This window comes from Cavia porcellus, unplaced genomic scaffold, assembly GCF_034190915.1.
Source record: "Cavia porcellus strain 051 isolate PalLab524CR breed Dunkin Hartley unplaced genomic scaffold, mCavPor4.1 scaffold_1, whole genome shotgun sequence".
In the NCBI taxonomy this organism is placed as follows: Eukaryota; Metazoa; Chordata; class Mammalia; order Rodentia; family Caviidae; genus Cavia; species Cavia porcellus.
Window position 1 is genome coordinate 161,622,733 of NW_026947484.1, and position 20,972 is coordinate 161,643,704.

At 56.1% G+C, this 20,972-nt stretch overlaps 1 protein-coding gene across 5 annotated transcripts in view; it reads left to right on the forward strand.

Moving 5' to 3' along the window:
• Positions 1–20,972, forward strand: part of Gng12 (G protein subunit gamma 12) — a 52,336-nt gene that overhangs the window by 28,371 nt on the left and 2,993 nt on the right. Inside the window, exon 1 of one of the 5 annotated variants that reach the window (XR_010050658.1) lies at positions 1,400–20,387. The exons of the other annotated variants lie outside the window; for them this stretch is intronic. The gene's annotated coding sequence lies outside the window, so the exon portion shown is untranslated. Of the gene's footprint in view, positions 1–1,399; positions 20,388–20,972 lie in introns of those variants that run through there. 5 annotated transcript variants of the gene reach the window in all.

A 20,972-nucleotide genomic window follows, 5' to 3' on the forward strand; every position in this document is an offset into this window, starting at 1 on the left:
TCACAGAGCTGCAGGGCCACCCTTGACCTTTGGCCTTGGGCACCCATTTGCAGGTGCCACCCCTCCCCCACCACTCTGAAGTGGCTGAGCCCCCCCAGACCCCGGGGGTCAAGGTCCAGCGGCCCGGGGCCAGCCCACGATAGGCCAGAGCCAAGGTGCCTGTCCCCTCTGCGCCCCCACCGCCAGGGGGCATGAAATTCTGTTCCCCAGGGAGTTGGCTACCAGGTCCCTGCACCACAGCACCCTGCGCATTGGCCCTGCTGCAGGGAGCTGCAGGTTTCACAGTTACAGCCATGTCATTCGGGATCCACAGACCCAGGCAGGAACTGATTGCATACTGGACCCCCTATTGCCAGTGCGTGTGCACGGCTGAGCGCCCGCAGCAGCCCAGTGCCTGCAGTCAAAGGCTGTTACAGGCACTGCCCAGAAAATCGGAGCCCAAGTGCTCGCACCCTCTGTACCGCTGGGCGCGCGGAGGGCAGAGGGGACGGGTCACCATCTGGGTCGGCATGGTAGTGGCTGCAGGGAGCCACCGGCCGCGGGTGCTGCGCTGCGGGAGGAAAGAACGCGGGCCCCAAAGGGGCTCCCTGGGAATGCGCGGCCGGAACTGGCCCAGGCCAGCCCGTTGCCATGGAGACGCGGCGCTCCGGGGCACGGACCCCTGCCAATTTGTAAGTCAGGCTAATGACGGCGATGGCGACGAGGCCTGCGGGCTGCGATTCTCCACGCTGCCCCTCCGGCCCTGGCTGCGTGGCCACAGGAAGGGTCACGGAGGGCAGGGGGGCGGAGCTCAGGACGGGCCAGGAGCAGCGGGACGCCCAGAGCAGCCCTCAGGGCGGGGAGCAGGCAGAGGGTGCTGAGCCCCGTGTCCCCGTCCTCCGCTAAAGCCCGCAGCCCGCCGAGGACATGGGATCCGAACCCAGAACCAGGCGCGCAACCCGCAGCCAGGCAGTCTGTGGCTTTACCTTATTAGGAAACCTCGGCTGCTCCTTCCTTTCTCTTCTTTTAGGGAAGCGCTGGGCTCTGGGCCTCGCTCCCCGGTGACTCAGCCGGCCCAGAGCTGAGGCTGCAGCCTGCCCCGGGGCACCGTGTCACTTTCAGGGACTCAGAGGAGATGTCAACTCCAGATCTCGGGGGCAGGGCCCTGGGTGCCCTTCCTTCTGTGGGGGGTTGGAGGGAAGGGACAGGATAGGCAAGGTGCCGTCCCACAGGTTGGCAGCAGGATTGCTGAGTCGCCAGCTGGCACCAGGCAGCGGCAGAGGAGGATCCCAACCAACCGGTCTGTCCTGCCTGCAGGCGCCTGAGCGGATCCTTGGCCCAGCAAACTGGACCCTCCCGTCAGAGGCATCACTCAGCTTTCCAAAGCACTGAATTCTTCCCTGGCATGGTGGTGCAGGCCCACCATCCCAGCACTCTGGGAGGCTGAGGCAGGAGGGTCACCTCAGGGTGATAATGAGTTTGAGGCCGGTCTGTACTAAAGACCCTGTCTCACATAAAGGTGAACTAAATCCAACCCTCAAGCTCCAGTAGCGTGCAGAGCGTCTCTCTCAGGAGAAACGCAAAGTAAAACTGAAGAGCAAAATAAAAGGCCTGATAGGAAGCAGGGAGGGAACCAGGAGATGGGGGGGGACTATCGAGGTGCATGCACAACCCCACCCTGCCATGCACTGCCGGAACCCATCTCCTCATAGTTCCATTTTGCAGATGAGCAAACTGAGTGCTGAGGGCAGCACCCCACATAAACCGTCATCGTGCATGTGAGGGTGACAGGGCCCCAAGCTGGAGCTCTCTGCCTCTAGAGAGCATTTCCAGATTCTTCTCTTTCTTTCCAGTTTTTAATTTTTTTTTTCTTGAGGATGTCACTGTGTAGCCCAGGCTGGTCTTGAACCCTTGGCAATCCTCCCGCCTTGGCCTCCTGAGTGCTGGGATGACAGGGTGCCCCTCCGGGGCGGCTCTCTGGGCTGTCTTTTCTTGTCATGGACTGCTCCTTACACCCCTGCTCAGTGACTTGGGAAATAGCCTGGCTTCCCCACCCCAGGAACTGGGCAGAGGGTGGGAGGCATGTATTCTGCAGGAGGAGTCCTGGGTGAGAGAAAAACATGGAGCGTGGGGGAGAGGCAGAAAGCAAATCAGACCAGGTCACTGGGGCAGGAAACAGCTGTCAGCAGGAAAGGGCCCAGCTTCCGGGCAGCTGTGTGCTAACCGGTGATCCACAGCCCGGCCAGCTCCGGCTCTCAGGAACAGGACCAGGCAGTGGGATTCTCTGCAGGGGCTGCAGACACAGGTGGGGTGAGGGTGGCGCAGGCCAGTCACCCCAGCCCTTGAGAAGCTGAGGCAGGAGGATCACTCCCAGTCCAAGGCCAGCCTCAGCTACCTAGCAAGACCCTGTCTCAAAAATGGCATAAACCAAGAGCTACAAATGCATTTCCGACTTGCCCAGGCTCATGTGAAATTAATCTTTCTCAGCGCAGCTCAGTCACACACAGTGTCCGCCCGGAAGCGGTGGGACTGCAGCGCTCTGAGTTCCTGGCCTCGGATGCTGTGCGCTCTTCAGTCCGCAGGTTAGGGATTGTTCTCGGCTCAGTGTGCTTGAAGTCTGGACCCAGAAATGTCACCAGGTGGGACCCCAGTCAAGCTCTGGGTCACTCAGACACCAACTTCTTTTTCCATTCATTTGCAGGGAACAGACAAAGCCCACCCCCAGTTCAGCATTTTCAGAATAACCTGCTCAGGAAAGGTCCAGCTGCTGCCTCCTTTGGAGGTGGAATTCAAGCTTCCTGAGGCCTCTCACACCCCATCTCTGTCTCCATTACCCCTTCCTTAGGCTCCAGGGGGACGGGTTTTTAGATAAAGATAAAACTTGGCACTTCCCTGAGGTAAGGACCAGCTGGGTTTTCAGCATGGTTTTTTGGTTGGTGGTGTTGTTTTAGACCGGGTCTCCTTGTTTCGCTATGGCTGGCCTGGAACTCACTACAGAGCCCAGGCTGGCCTCGAACAGGTGGCGATCCTCCTGCCTCAACCTCCCTCGGTGCTGGGAATAGAAGTGATCAACACTGAGCCCAGCATTCCATTCGGCATAATATTTTGCACCTAATTTGAAAATCAAAACACTAACAGGCAAATTTAAGCTGAACTCCCTATTTTTAGAACAGTACTAAAAATTACAGAATTTATTTTCAGCCATATGGCTGCACAGAAATGGAGGCCGTGGGCACCTGGCCAAGCCGGTGGCCACAGAAGTGGCCACCTCCCACCTCCCAGTGCCACAGAGCCACCAGCACCTCTGGGGAATCCAGGACTAGGCAGAAGAGCAGTTGCAGGCTTAGCATTTCTTGGCTTTTTGCTAATTTCCTTGTAGTTCTGATGAATGTGGGAGCTCTCTGAGCTTGCTGGGGGAGAGGGAGTAGGGCTTTTTTTTTTCTTTTTTTAAATTAGGAATTGAGAAGAAAAGTCCCCTTATGCATTCTTCCAGGAATCAACTTAATTATGCCTCTGTCAGCAGGAAGTTTATAGGGGAGTCAATTAAAAAAAGGAGCCAGCCTGGCCTTTAATTATCTCAGCTGGTATTCAGCCTTCAAAAGTCTGCGACCTGCTGAGTGTGTTAATTTAACCACTTCATAGTGTCTGAATCCGCCCTTCCACACCGGCCACCTCCCCTGGGGAAGGAACGGGCTGCAGAGATCTCTAACCCTCCCCTCTGCTGCTTAATACTGTGAGCTTCCATTATGATGATTATCGTCATTATCATGATCGTTATTATTATCTTGCTTTTTGAGATAAGAGTCTCACTTGTGTAGTCCAGGCTCGCCCTAAACTTGGGATGATCTTCCTGCCTCAGCCTCCTGAGTGCTGGGACTTCAGGTGTGCACCACAACACCTGGCCCTCATCCTGTTACCTGTGTGTCAGTGTCCGCGTAGGAGGGCCCTTTCGCCTTATGCACTTGGTAAAGACTCGCGTGTGACATGCAGTGTTAGTAGCTGCTGGCAATGAGAACTTCGCTCCTGGGTTGGGTGCAGTTTTCCCGCTCCTCCTGGGGGCCAGTTGTGGTGAGGTGCTCCTGGAACCCCAGCACCCTGGGAGGCTGAGGCAGGACAATTGGAATGTTAAGCTCAACCTGGATAACTGAGTGACTTGCTTTAGCAGTCTCAATTTTTGCAAAAGGCGGATCCATGTCAGCGGCGTCCCGGGAGCCTGAGGTCTCAGAATCCACCACTGACTTAGGGTTCAGGGTTAGTCCTGGCCTGCGGCATGGCCTCCCTGGCCGCCGTGGCCATGTCTGTTTCACACCTGCAGCGGTGTCGGCCCCAAATCTGACTCCTCGCCTGCTATATGGAAGCATCTGCGTCCTGCATGGAGCGCAGTTTGTGTTATTACCCGTTCACGGTGTGCTGTGCGCTCTGGTGCTATTCCGCCCTCCTTCCCACCTCTCCCCACTCAGGCCAGGGACTCAGGGCTCCTCCAGGGACGCTGTTCCAGGGGCAGCCAGTGTCACTGCCCTGGCAGCCACCCTGCCACTGACCCTGGTCACTCATAACCGGCCGGCACCTGCATTTCGCTGGATGCCACTGCTCTTCTGTCTATTGTAAATTCAGTTTTCAGGGCCAGAGATTTTAGCTCAGTGGCACAAGCACTTGCCTGGCAAAGTGTGAGATCTACAGAAACAAAAATAAATAAATTTGGTTTTTAATTTAGTCATGTCTCCAACAGTATCATACCTATAGTCACTGCTTTGGTAGGAAATTACTATTTTTTCTAACAACCAATAAAATAAAATAAATCTACTAAAATGAGGACTGGGTCACCATGTGTCACTGACGGTCTCTGTGGGTATCCGAGAGTAGAAAAATACTCTTTGACCCGGCGACCAGTCCAGCACTGTAACTCACCAGTGATCTCTCCCTGAAATGTAACGCATGGGTCTCGAGTATAATGCAAAATGCACTTTTTGGCCTTGGTGTGCGAGGAGTCACCCTGCACTGGGGTTCTGTAGCTTCTCGTCCGCCCTCTGGACCCCTCCTGGCTCCTCCTGGAGCTAAGCTTTCTGTTCCAGAGAATGTGGGTGCCCCCAGCAGCTCCTTGTGCTGTTCCGGAACTTTGTTCCCAGCTGTGTCTTGGGAACAGTTAGAGCCCAGGAGGAATCCTGTGAGAATGCCGTACAATATTTCTTTCTTGGAAGATTCCCAACACGTGTTTATTAACTGAGTATAAAAATCGTGGCATTCTAGATTCCATCAGAGAAGCAGAGGCAGAAATGGTCTCATGTTTCGTGAGAGTGAAACATTTCTTGGTCTTCATTGATCTGCACATGTTATAATGAATGTGGCTTTTTGCATTTTGTTTTGGTTTCTGCTTTTTTTTTCTAGTAGCACCAAGGATTGAACCTGGGACTTTTGCACTGAGCTATATCCACAGTCCTTCATAAAAAAATTTTTTCAGGCAGAGCCTCCGTAAGTTGTGTCACCCAGGGTGAACTGGAATTTGCGATCTTCCTGCCTCAGCCTCCTAGGGTGCCTGGGTTATACAGACATGCGCCCCCAGCCAGCTGTGGTTTTGTGGATTTTCTGCACGCTGTTGAAGCTGTTTCCAAAAAAGCGGGAGACTCGCTCACCCTTACCCCTCCCCAATCGGGGGGAGCAGAGGGCGTTTGATCCCTGACCTCCTGCCTGGGCCCCGTGCCTGCTGGAAACCGATTTATGCAGGGTCACCGCTTTGGAGGCTGCCCTGGAAAGACCATGTCCAGCAAGAAGCCAGAACTCCGCGTTTTTATATGAAAACTACCGGTTTCTAAATGTTGGCTCTGCTGTCTTTTTTTTTAGTTTTTATGATTCTTGGTGGGCCAAGTGTAACAAGTCCATCGGCCAGCACCGGCCGCCACTGCCGGTCTCTGGCTTTGGCCTTGGACTTCATTTCCCGGTCCGATTTTAGAGTCTGCCCCAACTTGGTAAGAATTTTTAAATAACTAATCCTGCCATCCATGGCCTGTGCAGGTGCTGTGCGCTGGAGTCCAAAGGGACCTGTGAGGCGAGGTCATCTCTGCTCGGGGTGGCACTGGACCCCAGCCTCCCCTCTAGCAAGTGCAGCAGGCAGGGGCCACTCACCAGGCTCTTTGGAAGATGGGCTGAGGTTGTGGCCCAGCAGTAGGGGACATGCTGCCTGCACACAGGAATGACCATGCACACGAGGCGGGCCACAGCGTCCAGGTCTGCGACCTACAGGGGTCACTGGGGACTGGTTGTCCACTTTTATCCGCTGTCAGCAGTGGGCAAGTGAGACAGGGAGCAAGACAGACAGAAAGACAGACGCAGAGACAGAGAAAAAGAAAATCACCTTAAATTAAGATGCTCTGCAGTTCCGTTCTTAGTGCTGATCTTTAACTTCAGAAACATTTCATTTCTCCTTTCCCCAATCTGTAATATATACAAATGAACCGACTAGGTAATTGGTTTTCAAATTAGATAATTTTTTCTAAATTAATACATAACCTTCTCTTTTTTTGTCTTTTTTTGAGACAGGGTCTTGCTATGCAGTTCAGGCTGGCCTTGAGCTCACTTTGTAGCCCAGGCTGGTCTCAAACTAGCAATGATCCTCCCACCTCAGCCTCCCGAGTGCTGAGATTACAGGCGTGAGCCACCACGCCCGGCTACTTAACCTTCATAGCCACGTTGAAGTAGAAACAGTCAGGAGAATTAGACAGGGGAATAGATTTATTTTTGGTTTCGTAATTGTTTGAGAGAGGGTCTTCCTGTGTACCCCAGGCTGGCCTGGAACTATGGGGATCCTCCTGACTTGGCCTCCTGAGTGCTGGGATTACAGGTGTGTAATCACAGGTTTGGGAGTAGTTTTGTCTTGTTCTGTGCTTTTGTGTTTTATGTTAAGAACCGGCTGCAGGAACTTCCGAGTGCAGGTGGTTCCCACTAGGCTCATCTTTATTCCTGGCTCACCTGCTAGGCTGTTGTCTGATCTGTTGGATTGTGCCAACCTACACCCTGTCAGCTGGAGGCCTCTCCTGCAGTCCTGGCGGCTGGCAGGCTTAGGTGAGGGCTGAGGCGGGTTCTGGGTCTAGCGAGCCCACACTTCCACTCCGATGATGCCATCTTGCTATGTTCCCCATGGTAGATGGGCCAGTGTATATAGCAATGTAGTCTTTGGAAAGTATTTCTGTGATTACTTATGGAACTGGGGTTTGACCGTAGGACCTCACGATGAGCCACAACCTCCTCCCTTACTGATTTTTTTTTTCCTCAGAGAAAAGGATTATCTAGGGTGAATTTGAATTTGTGACCCTCCTGCCTCAGCCTCCTAGAGTGCTGGATTACAGGTGTGCACCACCACACCTGGTTGGAAACTTCCACCTTCAGTGGCGTGTGATGATTCCCCAACTGGCATGCTATCACTTACTTGTGTCTTTGTTTTAAGAATTGTTTTCCTCATTTTTAATTTTTTAGTAAATAATTTTGCAGTGATTCCCCCAGGCACCTGCTTTGGTTTATTTCCTTCAGGTAAAGTGCTTCCCTGTTAGACCATTGGGTCAAGGGGGTGATGTTTTATGTTTCATTCATCTAAGGTGGGGCTAGGATCTGACCCAGGGCCTTGTACCTGCAAGGAAGGGCTCCTCCGGGAAGTGCAGCCTTGAACCCCACTTCCTGAAGGCCAGGCGAGGTTTCCCAGCACTGATAACATCCCGTCTGGCCCACAGGACACCCCTGTCTCCTGCCAGTGCTGGTACCTCCCTCGGGGGTGCTTGGTAAAGGTGGGGATGGCGGATTAGAGTCGCTCTGCTTCCAGAGAAGTCTCGAGGAGCCTCTGGGCAAACGCTGGCTGGGAGGCGAAGCAACGGGGAAGGAGCCCAGAGGCCGGCCGGCTCCGTGGGAAGGAGGCTGCGGTGCGGCGAGGGGAGCTGTTGCCCACTGAAACTGCAGCCATGGGAGAAAATGAGGGGGTCGGGGCTCTGAGAAGACGCAGGGGAGACTCCAGCTCTGGAGGGGGGGAGCCCTCCATCGGTCACCTGTGCAGCCCCTGCAGGGCACGTGGGTGCATGTGTATGTATGAATGTGCATGTGTGCATACATGTTGTGTGTGCGTGTGTGCAAGTGCATGCGCGTGCATGTGCGTGGAGTACATCTGTGGCTATCATTGTGCCGTGCGTGGTATTCAGTGCAAAACGAAGTCACTACCTAAAGCCCGGCCCGGTCCTTCCACACAGCGTAGAAGCCCAGCGTGTCGCCTCGGCAGCCAGGGACCCGGATGACAAGGCACCAGGCAGGAGGGGGAGGGGCAGGGAGAGCAAGGTGTCCCGTGGGCCGCATCGGGCCCTGCTCCCGGCCAGGGCTGTGACCCACACCCAGCGCAACAGCAGGCCCTTCTACCCTCCTGATCCCTGTGGATCCCTGCGGTCAGCGGGCTCCAGGGAGCCGCCATAGTGGGCAGAAGCGCTCCTGCGCGTTAGGGTTACCTTGGGCTTGAAGGGCAAAGACGCTGGGCTGGCCTCATCCGAGCCGGTGCCTCACAGGTATAGAAGAATTGGGGCCATCAATAAACTGCCGGTGTCACGGGTGCAGGGACCACATAGCCCAGAGAGGCCTGGTCCCTTCCCTCTGGGCCCCCGCTCTTCCCAGGACCCCATTGGGTTCCCTCCCTCTGAACCAACTTTCTTCCACCCACGCACTGCAGCGCCCCCCTGGGTCACGCAAAAGAGTCGGTTGCCCAAGAAAGCTCGGTGGAGTAAGAGTGTCAATCCACAGGGGATTTAGGACCCACCGTGGTGCTCACAGTGAAAACCGAAAGAGTCCTAGCAGCAGACATTTTGAGGATGCTTCAAAGCCTATCAGAATTTCAGGAAGGGACACACTAGTCCTGGGTTCGAATCTTGGCTCTAGGACCTGGACAGATGTCAGCAGTGTTCACCACCCCATGCCTCAGCCTCAGTTTATCCATCTGGAGGTAGAGAGCAGGATATCCCCTTTATAGCATTGCTGTCACATGCTTCGCCTGCAGCCATGAGCTGCTCATGTCCTGCCTGGGGAAACTGAGGCAGCACGGACCCCAGGGGTGTTCTTCTGGGCTCAGCCTGGACTGCAGCCCCCCGGATCTTGAGTGTCCTCCGAGCTCCCTCATTTCCAGGTTCTTGGCTTGGGGTCCCTGGTGTCCCCCAGGGGAGAGGATGGCATCACTGGCACAGGCAGAGCCTGGTGGGGATGCAGTGCCCAGGGTTGGACTCCAACCCGAGCCTGCAGACAGCTGCATTACCCTGGAGTCCCTGCCACCCACAGGGCAGGCACCGCTGGCCCCTGGCTAACACAGGGCTCATTTGCATAGCATAACAGGAAGCAACCCCAATGCAGAGCAGCCTGGCAGGGCACAGGTGGCAGCAGGTGCCAGGTCCCCGAGCCTCGGCCATGCCCTCAGCCTCCGTGCTGGGCTTGGGCCAGCGCCTCTGAGCTGCCTTGGCCCTGCCTGCCACTCGGGAGTCTTGGCTGTGTTTGTCACCTCCCTGGTGCTGGCAGGCAGGACAGGAAGAGGGGGTGGCTGGCAGGGACCTGTGTTGCCTGCCAGGGAGGAGACGCCTCCTCTCCCGGCAGATGTGTGAGTCACCTCAGGAGCCGGGAACAGGCTCCATCTGCCTTCCAGACGGGCTCTGCTGCGCTGCCCAAGCTGGTCTCAAACTCCTGGCTCCTGTTGTAGGTGGCTCAGTTACATTGAGCTTGATACACAGCTGAAAGGGGACCAGGCCCAAGACAGGGGAGCCTAAGCCCCAGTGCTCACAGCTCCCTCTGACTGTATTATTCAAAGTGAGGTCCAAAAAAGCACTGCACCCGAGAAACTGCTGGGACGATTCCGTGTCCCAGAAACTCAGGGAGGCCCTGCCAGCCCCACAGGGGGAGAAAGCTGCTCCTTCCTGCGCACCTGCAGGCCATACCCGCTCCAGGGAGGCCTCCAGGGGCCTCCAGGTACCTCCTGGGGATGCGTGGGCTGTGGATTCAGAGCTCCTGGACTCCAGCCGTGCTCACCACTCCCTCGGGAAATGACACTACTTCCTGTGCCAAGGGGACAATCGTCCAGGGAGCACAGGATGGCTTGAGCCAGCGAGGCCGTGCATCTGAATGACCCACAGTGCCACTCTGTGCACAGGAAACTGCTCCTTAATCTAAAGACTTGGAGGAAGGGCGGGGCCGTGGCTGCAGGCGGCTCTGCCAGGGCCAAGCAGCTGCTTCCTGCCGCTAAGAGCAGTGCCCGAGCCACATCCCCCACGGTGCTCACCACGCCGCCCTCCCCGCCTGCCAGCCCCAGATAGCAGCAGCTCAGGTCCAGACCGGGGCCTGCCTTTCTGAGGGGAGCGTGCTATCCGGTTTGGCCACATGTGGGGGTGGCCCAGAGAAGTCTGCAGAGACAGCAGGCAGGAGGGACAGGAGCCTGAATTCCTAGAGACTCCTGGACCTGCACTTGCAAGAGGGCAAACTGCACCTGGCCCAGTCACCTGTCACGGGGCTGTCGCCTGGGCTGCTGCTGCCGAGTCCAGCTCCAGGACAGAGGTCAGACGCTGGGGTTTTCTCAGCCCTCCTGCACATGCTAAGCTACGAATGCATCTGGTTTCAAAACATATCTGAGGCATTACCTTGCCATTGTGCTCTGCCCATCAGTTTTACATGCCTCAAACTGAGAAACTAAAATCAGAATCACCTGTCCTTGGCCTAGACAAGCCTGGTTGTACATGATAGATATATTACTGATGAAAGCTGCAATTTTTAGCTGGGCATGGAGACACAGACCTGTAATCCCCAGCACTCAGGAGGCTGAGGCAGGAGGATCACTGAGAGTTCGAGACCAGCCTGGGCTCCAGAGTGAGACCCCTATCTGAAAAGTAAAAATTTTATTAAAGCTGCAATTTGCAGAACTCAGTGAGATATGATCCCTTTCACTTAAAAACCCCTATCTGTGCAGAGGAAACCAGTTTCTAAGGGACAGGAGAAAGCACATGGTGGTGAGAGTGAGATCAGAGAGCTTTTATTCACATTCAGATGCAATCTGAACTTTGCAGCCTACTTCGTTCCTTATTTGAAAACAAAGAAAGTGCACAGGCTGGCCCTGGGGTAGTCCTGGGCACAGGGTCTGCATTGGCTCCCTGGCTGGGCTACGCTACCGCTGCCCCCTCCTGCACCCTGTCCTGTCCACTCCAAAGCTGCTGTCCATCCGGTGGGTCACAGGTCTCGTCCCTGTGTCAGGTCACCTCTCTGCTTCCGCACTGTTCACACTCCTGGACTCAAAGGGAATCCCAGCTGAGACCCGTCACATCCAGGCACCAGCTCCCCGGGATGAATGCAGCCACCAGTGTGCTGCAAACGCAGACTCATAAATGTGAAAACTGAGAACAAAAACAGTGCCGCGGACGCCATGCTCTCGTTTGTTAAGTGAATGCTCGCCGTCCCCCCCAGTAAGCGAGCACTGAGCCATCTTATTTTAGTTTTGTTCTGCTTCATTTTTGTGACAGCATCTCTGTGGTGGTTCAGGCTAGTTTTGAACTCACTGTGTTGCCCACACTGGGCTTGGACTCATGGTGATCCTCCTGCCTCGGCCTCCTGAGTGCTAGGATTGCAGGCAGTGCTTGACTATCTTTGTTTCCCATTAGCTCAGATTGGGTGGAACGTACAAGACAAGCATCAGGCCAGGAACCTCGCCATCAACCAAATGGCCAGGCAGTGCTGTCAAAGGAGGATTTACAGGCTAGAGATGACATTAACACACCAAGTGTGTGCCCAAGGATGAAGATGATGGACTGGGGCGTGACCCAGAAGGGCTGAAAACCCACAGAAGTTCTCCCACAGACAGGATCCCCACACGACGTTGTGAAATTCTTGAAACAGTGAACCAGAGGCCGCCAGGGCTCCAGCTTCTTTAAGCAGAGCTCTGTGGGTCCCAGCGGTCTTCAGAGTTCTGTAATCCGTTTAAAGAAAAGCACCCATGGTGTTGAATTAGCACGTGGTACTTCCGAGGAATTCACATCACTGTTTTAGATGAACCGGATGGCACTGAAGTATCTAGAACACACTGGATGACAGAGTACGGATCGCTTCTCACCCCCATAATTTAAACTGTGCTTGTTTGCTGATAAGGTGGGAGCTTTCAGGACTTCCTGTCCCCTTCCTTGAATTCCCTCAGTCTTTTAAAAAATTGGTTAATGGGCCAGTTTGCTTTTAGAGGGAGGACTCTAGTCAGTGTAAATAGAAAATGAGTTAGAAGCTCAGCATTAATCCCAGCACTCAGGAGGCTGAGGCAAGAGGATCGTTGGGAGCTGAATTGCATAGAGACCCTGTCTCCAAAAATCAGAAAGAAAGACATCACCTTCACTGCAAGTGTGGTTCTTTTTGTTTGTTTGTTCTTGCTTTTGTTTTTGGTGGGTGCTGGGAATCGAACTCAGGACCTCACACTTGCCAGGCAGGTGCTATATCCTGGCCCCAGGCTGGTTCTAGCTTAAACCCTGAAAGAATCAGAGTCACGGGGCTGCCGGGTTTCTGACATGGGCCTGGCTGGGGGCTCAGCACCTGTGGCTCTCAGAGGCCCTGCTGCCCTTGTGTCGTGCTTGGAATGTGGTCTTGGCACAAAGCACGAACTTCTGCGAGCTCTGCACAAGGAAGGAGGTGAAATCTAGGGATCACCACCGTACGTGCTGCACCCCACACACACGTTTCCCAGGCCAGAACCCTGCACACTCGCGTGCCGCACGCATGGGGTCCCCGTGGGCACCCGTCCCCATGATCACACTGGGTTTCCAGGGCAGCCGTTTTATCGCAGGCCCCCTGTGCTGTCTGCCGTGTTTATTGTAGGCTTCCATTTCTCTGTCCAGCCGCATGGCACCTGCCTGGCAAAGTGCGAGGTCATGAGTTCAATTCCCTGTACCAAAAAAAAGAGAGGCGGCTAGCTCAAGACCCAAAGCTCATCTCCGTTTCAGACAGGTTGTGACGTGGTGGTGACATACCTCCCCACGAGGCTCCTAAGCCAGTGCCAGCCTGGGCACAGGGAGGGAGAGGCAGTGGACGTGCAGCCCCTTTGTGTCTGCCCCTGGGTGTGGTCCATGTCTGAGCCAGCTCCAAGCAGCCCTGTGTTGCACTGTGCCTGGAGAGGACAGTGCCTTTGCAAGCCCAACTCTGTGCTGACTGTAAACGCCAGACCCAGCCCAGCCAGGCCATGCTGGACTTCTCTCCCTCCCTCCCTCCTGGGCCTGCTGGCCTCAGCTGGAATCATGCTGGGTACAGAGTGTGCCAGCTCAGGGCAGCATAGCCTGGGACCCTGGTGCCACACACGTGGCCGTCGAGTGCTCAGACAGTTGTTCCCAGGGTCAGTTCGGCCCAGGGCTCTAACCCAGAGCACAGGAGCAGCAGGAATCCCGTCCAGTGGCCCAGAGCTCTCCCCGGAACCAACCGAGCAGGTGGGCTTGGTTGGACCAGTGGCCAGTGTCCTGGAGGAGACCTGGGGAAGGAACCGCAAGGGACACTCTGGTTCTGAGGTAGTGACCCCTGGGCACCTGGCCCCTGGCAGGCTCCTGATGGCTGCCCTGTCGGCTGCAAACCACCCGTCCTCATCTGACCTCAGCACCCACAGAGCCTCATTCTCAGCATTCATCAAGCTGAGAGAGAAAAAGCCGTGGGTTGCTTCCCCTCTAGGTGAGGTTATGGCTTTGAAGTCAGAAAAATGTGGACTAAAACTCCATTTTGAACCAGGCAAGGTGGCATACACCTATAATCCCAACACTTGGGAGGCTGAGGCAAGAAGATTACTGCAAGTTCAAGACCAGCCTGGGCTAAATGGCAAGTACAAGGCCAGCCTGGACTGCATAGCAAAACTTGTCTAAGGAAAAAAAAGAAAAGAAACTATTCCTACCACTTAATACCCAGCAGATCTTGGGCAAAATACATGATCTTTCTCATGTGGTCTCACCCCATCCAACCTCGTAGGGCTGCAGGGCGTAATAAAGGGCTAATGGAATACCGGTGTCGCCATGGCCCGTGGTGATAAATGAGGAAGATGATTCCTGTTATACTGAGCTAACAGGAGAGGGGAACAGTATTTATTTGCAGTTAGTTGCGTAACAACAGGCGTTCAGAAGCCAACAGCCTCTAAGAAGAAAGGTGCTCCATTCTCTTGGAGAAGTCCACAGTTGCTGTTCTTGTCAGGAGCCAAACAAACGAAAAACACAGACGCTCTCAACAAACCCTGCACATAGGGTTAGGGAGCCCGCCTGTGCACCTCCGAGCCCTGAAACCTTCTGGGTCATCAGCAGGGAGCAGGAGTCCATAAAAGGTCAGCTCAGTCACTGTGCACAAAGGTCAGCTGGCTCAGCTGTCCCACCCTAGGCGTGGCCTCCTTGGGCCTCAGTTTCTCCCTGTAGGAGGGGGGTGCAGGTTGAGCCTGCCTCGTGGGATCTCCTGGGCTACCAGGATAATATGTCTGGCCGGGAGCCTCCTCTCTGGCATTTAACCTCTGGGAGCTGCTTTTGTGATTAGGATCTTTATGACCGGGGAGCACAGAGCCCAGCCCATTGGACTTTCCTCCGGGAATCCTGGGAAAATCCGGGACCCCAGGAGCCGGCTTTTATGAGGAACAAGTAGAAAAGCAGAACTGGCTGTGAGCAGTTGGAGTCCCATATGCCTGTGACACTGGGCCGTCGGCCGTAGCCACTGCAAACTGAGACACCCTGCAAGCACAGGGCACCAGGCTCCAAAGTTCAGTGCCCAAAACGAAACCTCTGTCAGTAACTGAGATGGGTTTTATGCCAGCATGGTTCTGTGGTGCTAAATCAGTGGTATTAGAATGAATTTCACCTTTTCTCCTCTACTCTGTGCATGGCCACCAGCATTCACAAGTCACGGGCGGGGTCAGCCTCGGTATCGGGCAGCCCTGGGTCTAGAATTAGAAGAAGTTTGAGACAATCAGACATTGTGGTCACCAGGACAGGGCGGTGTCGCTCAAGAGAAAGGTCATCAGGAAGATGAGGGAGAAACGGGGGTGTTTCCCAGGTGTCTTGGTTGTTTTCCTCTTTGCTGGGACCAAACACCTGGCACTTGCGACTTAAAGGAGAGGTTTGTTCTGGCTCAGTGTACAGAGGCTTCAGTGCATGGTCGCCGGCTGCAGCCAGGGTGGCATGGCAGAGGGGCTGGCTGAGAGCTGCTCGCTGCATGACGCAACAAGCAGCAGGAGGAAAGACGAAGAGTCCAGAAAGAGATGCCACGGCCCCTGGTGATGCCACTTCCTGCCAGGCCTCACCCCCTGACAGCAAGCCTGCTAGGGCTTCAGCAGTTTGGGCCATGCGTCGTGGCCAATGTGCCCTCCTGACCCCACTGGGCTCCTGCTGTGTGCATTCTCAGGTCATCATGGCCACAAGCTTTCGAGGCAGGCCTCTGGTTTCCTGCCCCATTTTAGAGATGAGGGTACTGAAGCTTGGCTGCCCCCTAGCCTGGGTCCCGGGTCTGAGAAGGGTTGCGCGTTGTCATGCAGGGCTGGCATCAGGCAGAGCATGCGTGGGCTCCCTGCCTACCCTGGCTATTCTCAGCAAACCCCAGATTCCACCCATAGCAGAGGAGTGTGGCAAATACTGAGTGCCCTGCAGAGTCGGAGGCCGCCCATGCACGGGGGGTCAAGGGCAGAGAAAGGAGTTAGGGCCCCTAGGGTCACAGATCCAGCGGCAGAGACCTGGTCTCCACGGGCAGAGCCAGCCAGAAGCACCTGGCGCCTCGTGGGTCAGGTTTGGCATCAGCACCCAGTTCCTAGGGTTCGCGGCCAGGGCTGGAGGGTGCCAGGATCAGCCTGGTGCAGGGCAGCAGCCACCTGGATTCAAAGGCAGTTGTTTCCGTGGCACTGCTCGCCCCACAGGGCCCTCGGAGTTTCGCGCATCCCGTGTCTCAACCACGGGGAGCCCCGTCTGGGTTGGCAGTGGCCCCTGCCGGGCCAGCCGCGTGCAACCTGCTCGAGGCCAGGCATGGAGCTCAGCTGCTCTGGGCCCCTTCTATGGTGCAGGTGCAGGAGGGGCACAGCCCCAGAAACGCTGGGGAAATTAAACCCTACCACGGTACAGAAAGTGTGTGCACGCGTTGTCTGCACCACTGCCACTCTGGGTGAGGCCTCCACAGTGCCCCTCGTTCCCAGAGGGCTCAGAGGTTTCGCACTCAGGTTTCCTGTTCTGTTGGTCCCAAGCACTTGTCCTCAACTCCTAGCAGCAGCCCAGCCCTGAGCGGGGTCCTTCACCTGTGGACTCCTCAGGATCCAGGTTCAGTCCCCTGGCCTGGGCAGTACCTGCAGCATTTGGGTTGCTCAGCAGTGGGGGCCTGGTGAGACTTGGGTCGGAGCCGAGGTAGCCCTTTTGCAGACTTCGTGGTCCGGTACAGCTCACAGAAGCGCGCTACAGTTTGGTGAGAGTGCTAGCCGCTGGCCTCACTGCTAGCAGGCTGAACCGAGAAAGGAGCAGGCTCCCGTTGTGCCCCGGAACTGTCCCCCAGGCCTGGAGGGGAGCACGGGGTCCAAAGGCCACCCAGGTCCATATCAGCTAGAAACTGACCCTGTGCCCACCCCACCAGCTGGTTGAGGCTGTGCTTTGCTTTGCTGGTGGTGCTCCAGCTGGAGCCTTTGCACTCAGCTACCCACTGAGGTGCCCCAGGCTAACCTCGAATTTGCAGTCTTCCTGCCTCAGCCTCCCAGCTGCTGGAATTACAGGTGTGCACCACCAGACCCAGCTAATCACTTCTTTAAAGACCCTGTATCCAAATCCAGTCAGCTCCAAGGTGGTGAGGATTAGAACCTTGGCATATGAGATGGGGGCAAGGTTATGGACTTCAACCCGGGATACCGTCCAATGGTTTTTAACTCCACCCTGCCGCTGAGGAAAACATACCAGGAAGAGCTAAGAACTGCTGCCAGCTCCACCCCTTCAAGAGCTGTAGAGTGCTTCATGCATGGTGTAGAGGACGGTACAGGTATCAAGCACCCAGAAAAAAAGTATTCTTTTTGTTTAGGACATTCTTTTGCATTGTGCTTGTTCGGTTGGTTGGTGGTTTTGTTGTTGTTGTTGTTGTTGTTGTTGTTGTTGTTGTTTAGTTTGTTTGTTTGATTGTTTTGCAACAGGGTCTCGTGTAGCTCAGGCACCTTTGAACTCACTACATAGCCTCAAATTCACAGTTGCCTCAGCTTCCCAAATACTGGAATTACAGGGATGTGCCACCACGCCTGGCCTCACATGTGCGTGTGCGTGTGTGTGTGTGTGTGTGATGCCAGGGATCAAACCCAGAGCCTGAGCCTACTAAGCAAGTTCTCTCCCGCCAACCCCCCAGTGCATTTATTCCCGAGGCAGGAAGGTCAGACCTGAAGCCTATGGTTTACAAGACCTGCCCAGGGCCTTGTGGCTGGGAAGTGGCAGGAATGGGACTGAGGCCAGATGCCCTGGCTTGGCCTTGAATGTGTCCCTGAAGTTTGGTATCCAGGGCATGGAGCCAAGGCAGTATCCCCAGGTCACATGGGCAGCTGCCAGGCCAGGCACTAGCTGGAATTAAAGAGGCCCTGCTGCTCAGGCCCAGCTCTGCAGGATTTGGGGATATTTTCCGGAAGCCTCCCTACTAAAGCTGCTGGTCGGCTCAAAGCGCTGTCTCTCTCTCTCTCTCTCTCTCTCTCTCTCTCTCTCTCTCTCTCACTGCAGAGTTAGCTGCATGTGGCTGGCCCCGTGCCTTGCAGTCCAGGTTTACCCTGCAGGCCCTGGTGTGGCCGCCCAGCCTTGAAACCTTTCTCTCCTTTCCCAGAGGGCACAGGAGCCCAGGTTGGTGTGGAGCTGGGTTCGCATACCCAGGAGCATCGCACTGCATCCTGCTGTACCCAGCAAGCCAGGGAGCCCGGCCACCCTGTCCTGCTGCTCCACAAATGGCCCAGGGCTAGAATCAGACCCTGGAAGCCCAAAGCAGGATCAGAGCAGAAATGGAGGCCTGGGGCTTGCTCTAATTTTTTTCCAGCCTCTTTTATTACAGCCGCAGGGTGTTTGCTCAGGAGCCTTGGCAGCTGGCCAGTGATGAGGCACTGGCTGGATCCTGGGTCTCCCTGATACCTTCCTTCCAGAGTGTTCAGGCCTGCACCCCCCACCTCCACTCTGAAGCCCGGAGACAAGGCTGGAATGCAGGTTTCCCTTGTGGGACATGCGGTGCCTAGCAGATGCCACGAAGCTGAGCTTCCAGATGAATGCTAGCTTCAAACCAGCGCCTAGGTTTGCCCAGCTCCACTGCTGTGCAAAGCTGTCCCCCGATGTAACTCGGTACCCACAAAAGGCTTGGATGGCAGCCGCACAGCAGCTCCTGGTCTTGGGGCTCAGAGCCACCACAGGCTGACCTTGCCCTGTGGGGACCAGATGGGCAGGTAGAACCCTCTCACCTGGAAGAGGAGGCAACCAGCAAGCCTGGTGCAGTTGGGCCTGCCAAAGTCAGCCCCGCCCAGGACCTCTGCCTGCCCCTGCTGCACTGGTGGAGTTGGTCAGAGTCGCCCCTTTCCCTGGAGCTGGTGGGAAGGGCGGCTTCCAGAGAGGAAAGACTTCTCAGCCAGTTCCAGGAGCACGAGCTGGGTCACTTCGAGGCCAGCTCTTCCAACCTCGGTTGCTTCCTCTATAAAACCAGGACAGGGCAGTCACAGCCCATTTGAGGTTACAGAGAGCCTTCCCAGAGTCACACGGAAGCAGCCTGTGCCCACTCAGGTTCCACACAAGTGCCAGGAAGCTGCACTTCTGCAAGCTCTGGACAGCCCAGGATGGAGACCCAGATCACACCCTCCAGAGGCTCGGAGAGCTGTGGGGCTTTCTTGCTGGGCTGCAGCCAGCTGCTACATGGTACGGCACAGCTGCACGTGGTGGGGGGGGCACCTCCAACTCTCCACACTGCAGCAGGACCCCTGCCTGGACTCGGGGTAGCCAGTAAAGAACGGCTCAGAGCACCTTGAAGAGGCTCAACTGGAAATGACAACTCTGATCCGATTTCTGCATAGGAACAAAGTTTAAATCAGAGATTCTCCTCTTTTCCCCTGGCCCCTCCTGTTAGCTTCCCCAAGCTATGGTTGGACACTCAGTAGACAGCAGTTTGCGTTTAGGAGGTGAGTAAAGCAGCAAAATCTCCGTGTCCAAGACCTGACCTCGTTTTCTAGACTTGGCGACCCGGTCCTGCTGAGGGAAGGGGGTGTCAGGGAATGAGGCAGACTGGAGTGGGAACCCAGGAGGAAGGAGTCCTCTTGCATGTTTGACTTCTCGGTAGGATCTGTGACCGCTTCCTGTTTATTCCCAGCAACACACTGTACCCAGGACCAGGCCCACTCAGTGAAAAGTAGGGTGAACCGTCTGGACTTGAGGAGCAAACTCGAGGCCCCAGATATTCAAGCATCACTTGAGAATCCCAGGCCAGCCAGGCAGCATCCCAGATCACCCCATGTTTAGGAGGTGTTGTGTGGATTTTAGGGGCCTTTCCAGAGTGAACAGGGAGTGGTGCTGAGTGACCAGAACAAGGTCCCCCTCACCGTCCCATAACTCAGCCATCAGAACTGGAAGCTGCAGTGCGGTGGGCTTGCAGGTCTCGCTGTTGTAGTTTGTTTGCACCCACTGAGCTGCGCATGTGCAGTCTCAGCTCCTGCTTGCTTGTAGCCAGGTCAGGAAGGAGGAACGCCCGCCTCGTGTGCAAGAAGTCGGTGTTCCCACACTGGGCAAGGAGCTCCCTGGGCCCGCTATAAACTCGGGGGCTGCAAGCTGACAGCCTCACAGCTGACAGCAGAGCACTGTGTCCCCATTGGTCGTGCAGTTGCAGGACACCTGCCCGGATCTCAGAATCATTGCACCCGAGGTGTCAGGAAGCAGAGGACCTTTATGGTTCATCGTATAGGCCTCAGGGAGACGTGGGTGGCAAAACCCAGACCTCCCAGGGAGAAAGCGGCCCGAGTCTGGACAGGGTCTGAGAACCTGCGCTTTGGTCACTGTCGGTCTGGCCAGGCGCCGGGTCCATCCTGTCCCCAGCCCGCCGTGCATGAGCCCCTTATACCGTTGCTCCCAGGCTGTCCTTACTCCCCAGTGTTCCAACCAGCACTGACACAGGAGCCCAGAACCCACCACACCCCTGGGAGGGGACCCTGAGCCTCTCCTTGGGCTGGATGGCATGCCTGAGGCGTCCCAGGCTGTGTTGACACCAGGTCACCTAGGCCAGGACCGAGCCGGGGCCACCCTGCCCTGCACAGCCTCCTCCCAGCTTCCTGCTCCGCAGGGCTTCCGGTTGCCAAGGGCGGTGCCCCAACTTCATGCTTGGGGTTGCTGGCCATGGGGTGGCGAAGGGCTGGCCTCGAAATCGCATCCATCCATCCATCCTCCTGCCTCAGCTCTCAGGTGCTGGGATGACAGGTATACACTTGTTTTCTTTCTGTTACAAGTGAGAGAAGCTGGGCTTGTAGAGGGGCAGTCCCTGTCCCTGGAGTGGCCCAGGCCAGGGTCTGCCCACAGCAGTTCTTTCCACACATCTGTCCAGGTAGCCTCTGACATCAGAAGGCATGAGCCCCACCCAATCCTCAGACTCAGGCTTCAGGGACATGGGAAACGTGGCTCACTGGGGAGCCCGCATGGTGCTGGCAGTCTCTGCAGTTGGCCTGGCCCAAGCCCGGGCGCAGCTGTGGGTGTTGAGTCAGCTCGGCTCGGCTGCCGGCAGGCGCCGAGGTGGCCCGAGCGTGCAGAGCCCTGGCAGGCGGGGTGGCTGCCCGTGTCCACCTGCTCTCATGAGTCACGCAGCTGCCAGGCTGCCTCGCACCTGCCAGCTCTGCGTCTTCCTCCAGCTGCACCCTGCCTGGGACTGAACTGCGCTGGGCGGAGTCCCTGGAAATGGGTCCTGGGACCCCAGTAGGGCCAAGCTTCTGTTGCTTTGCATCAGGCAGCCGGCGAGAGGGGGCAACTGGAATCCAGGGCTGGGGCCAGAGAGCAGAAGTGGCCCTAAAA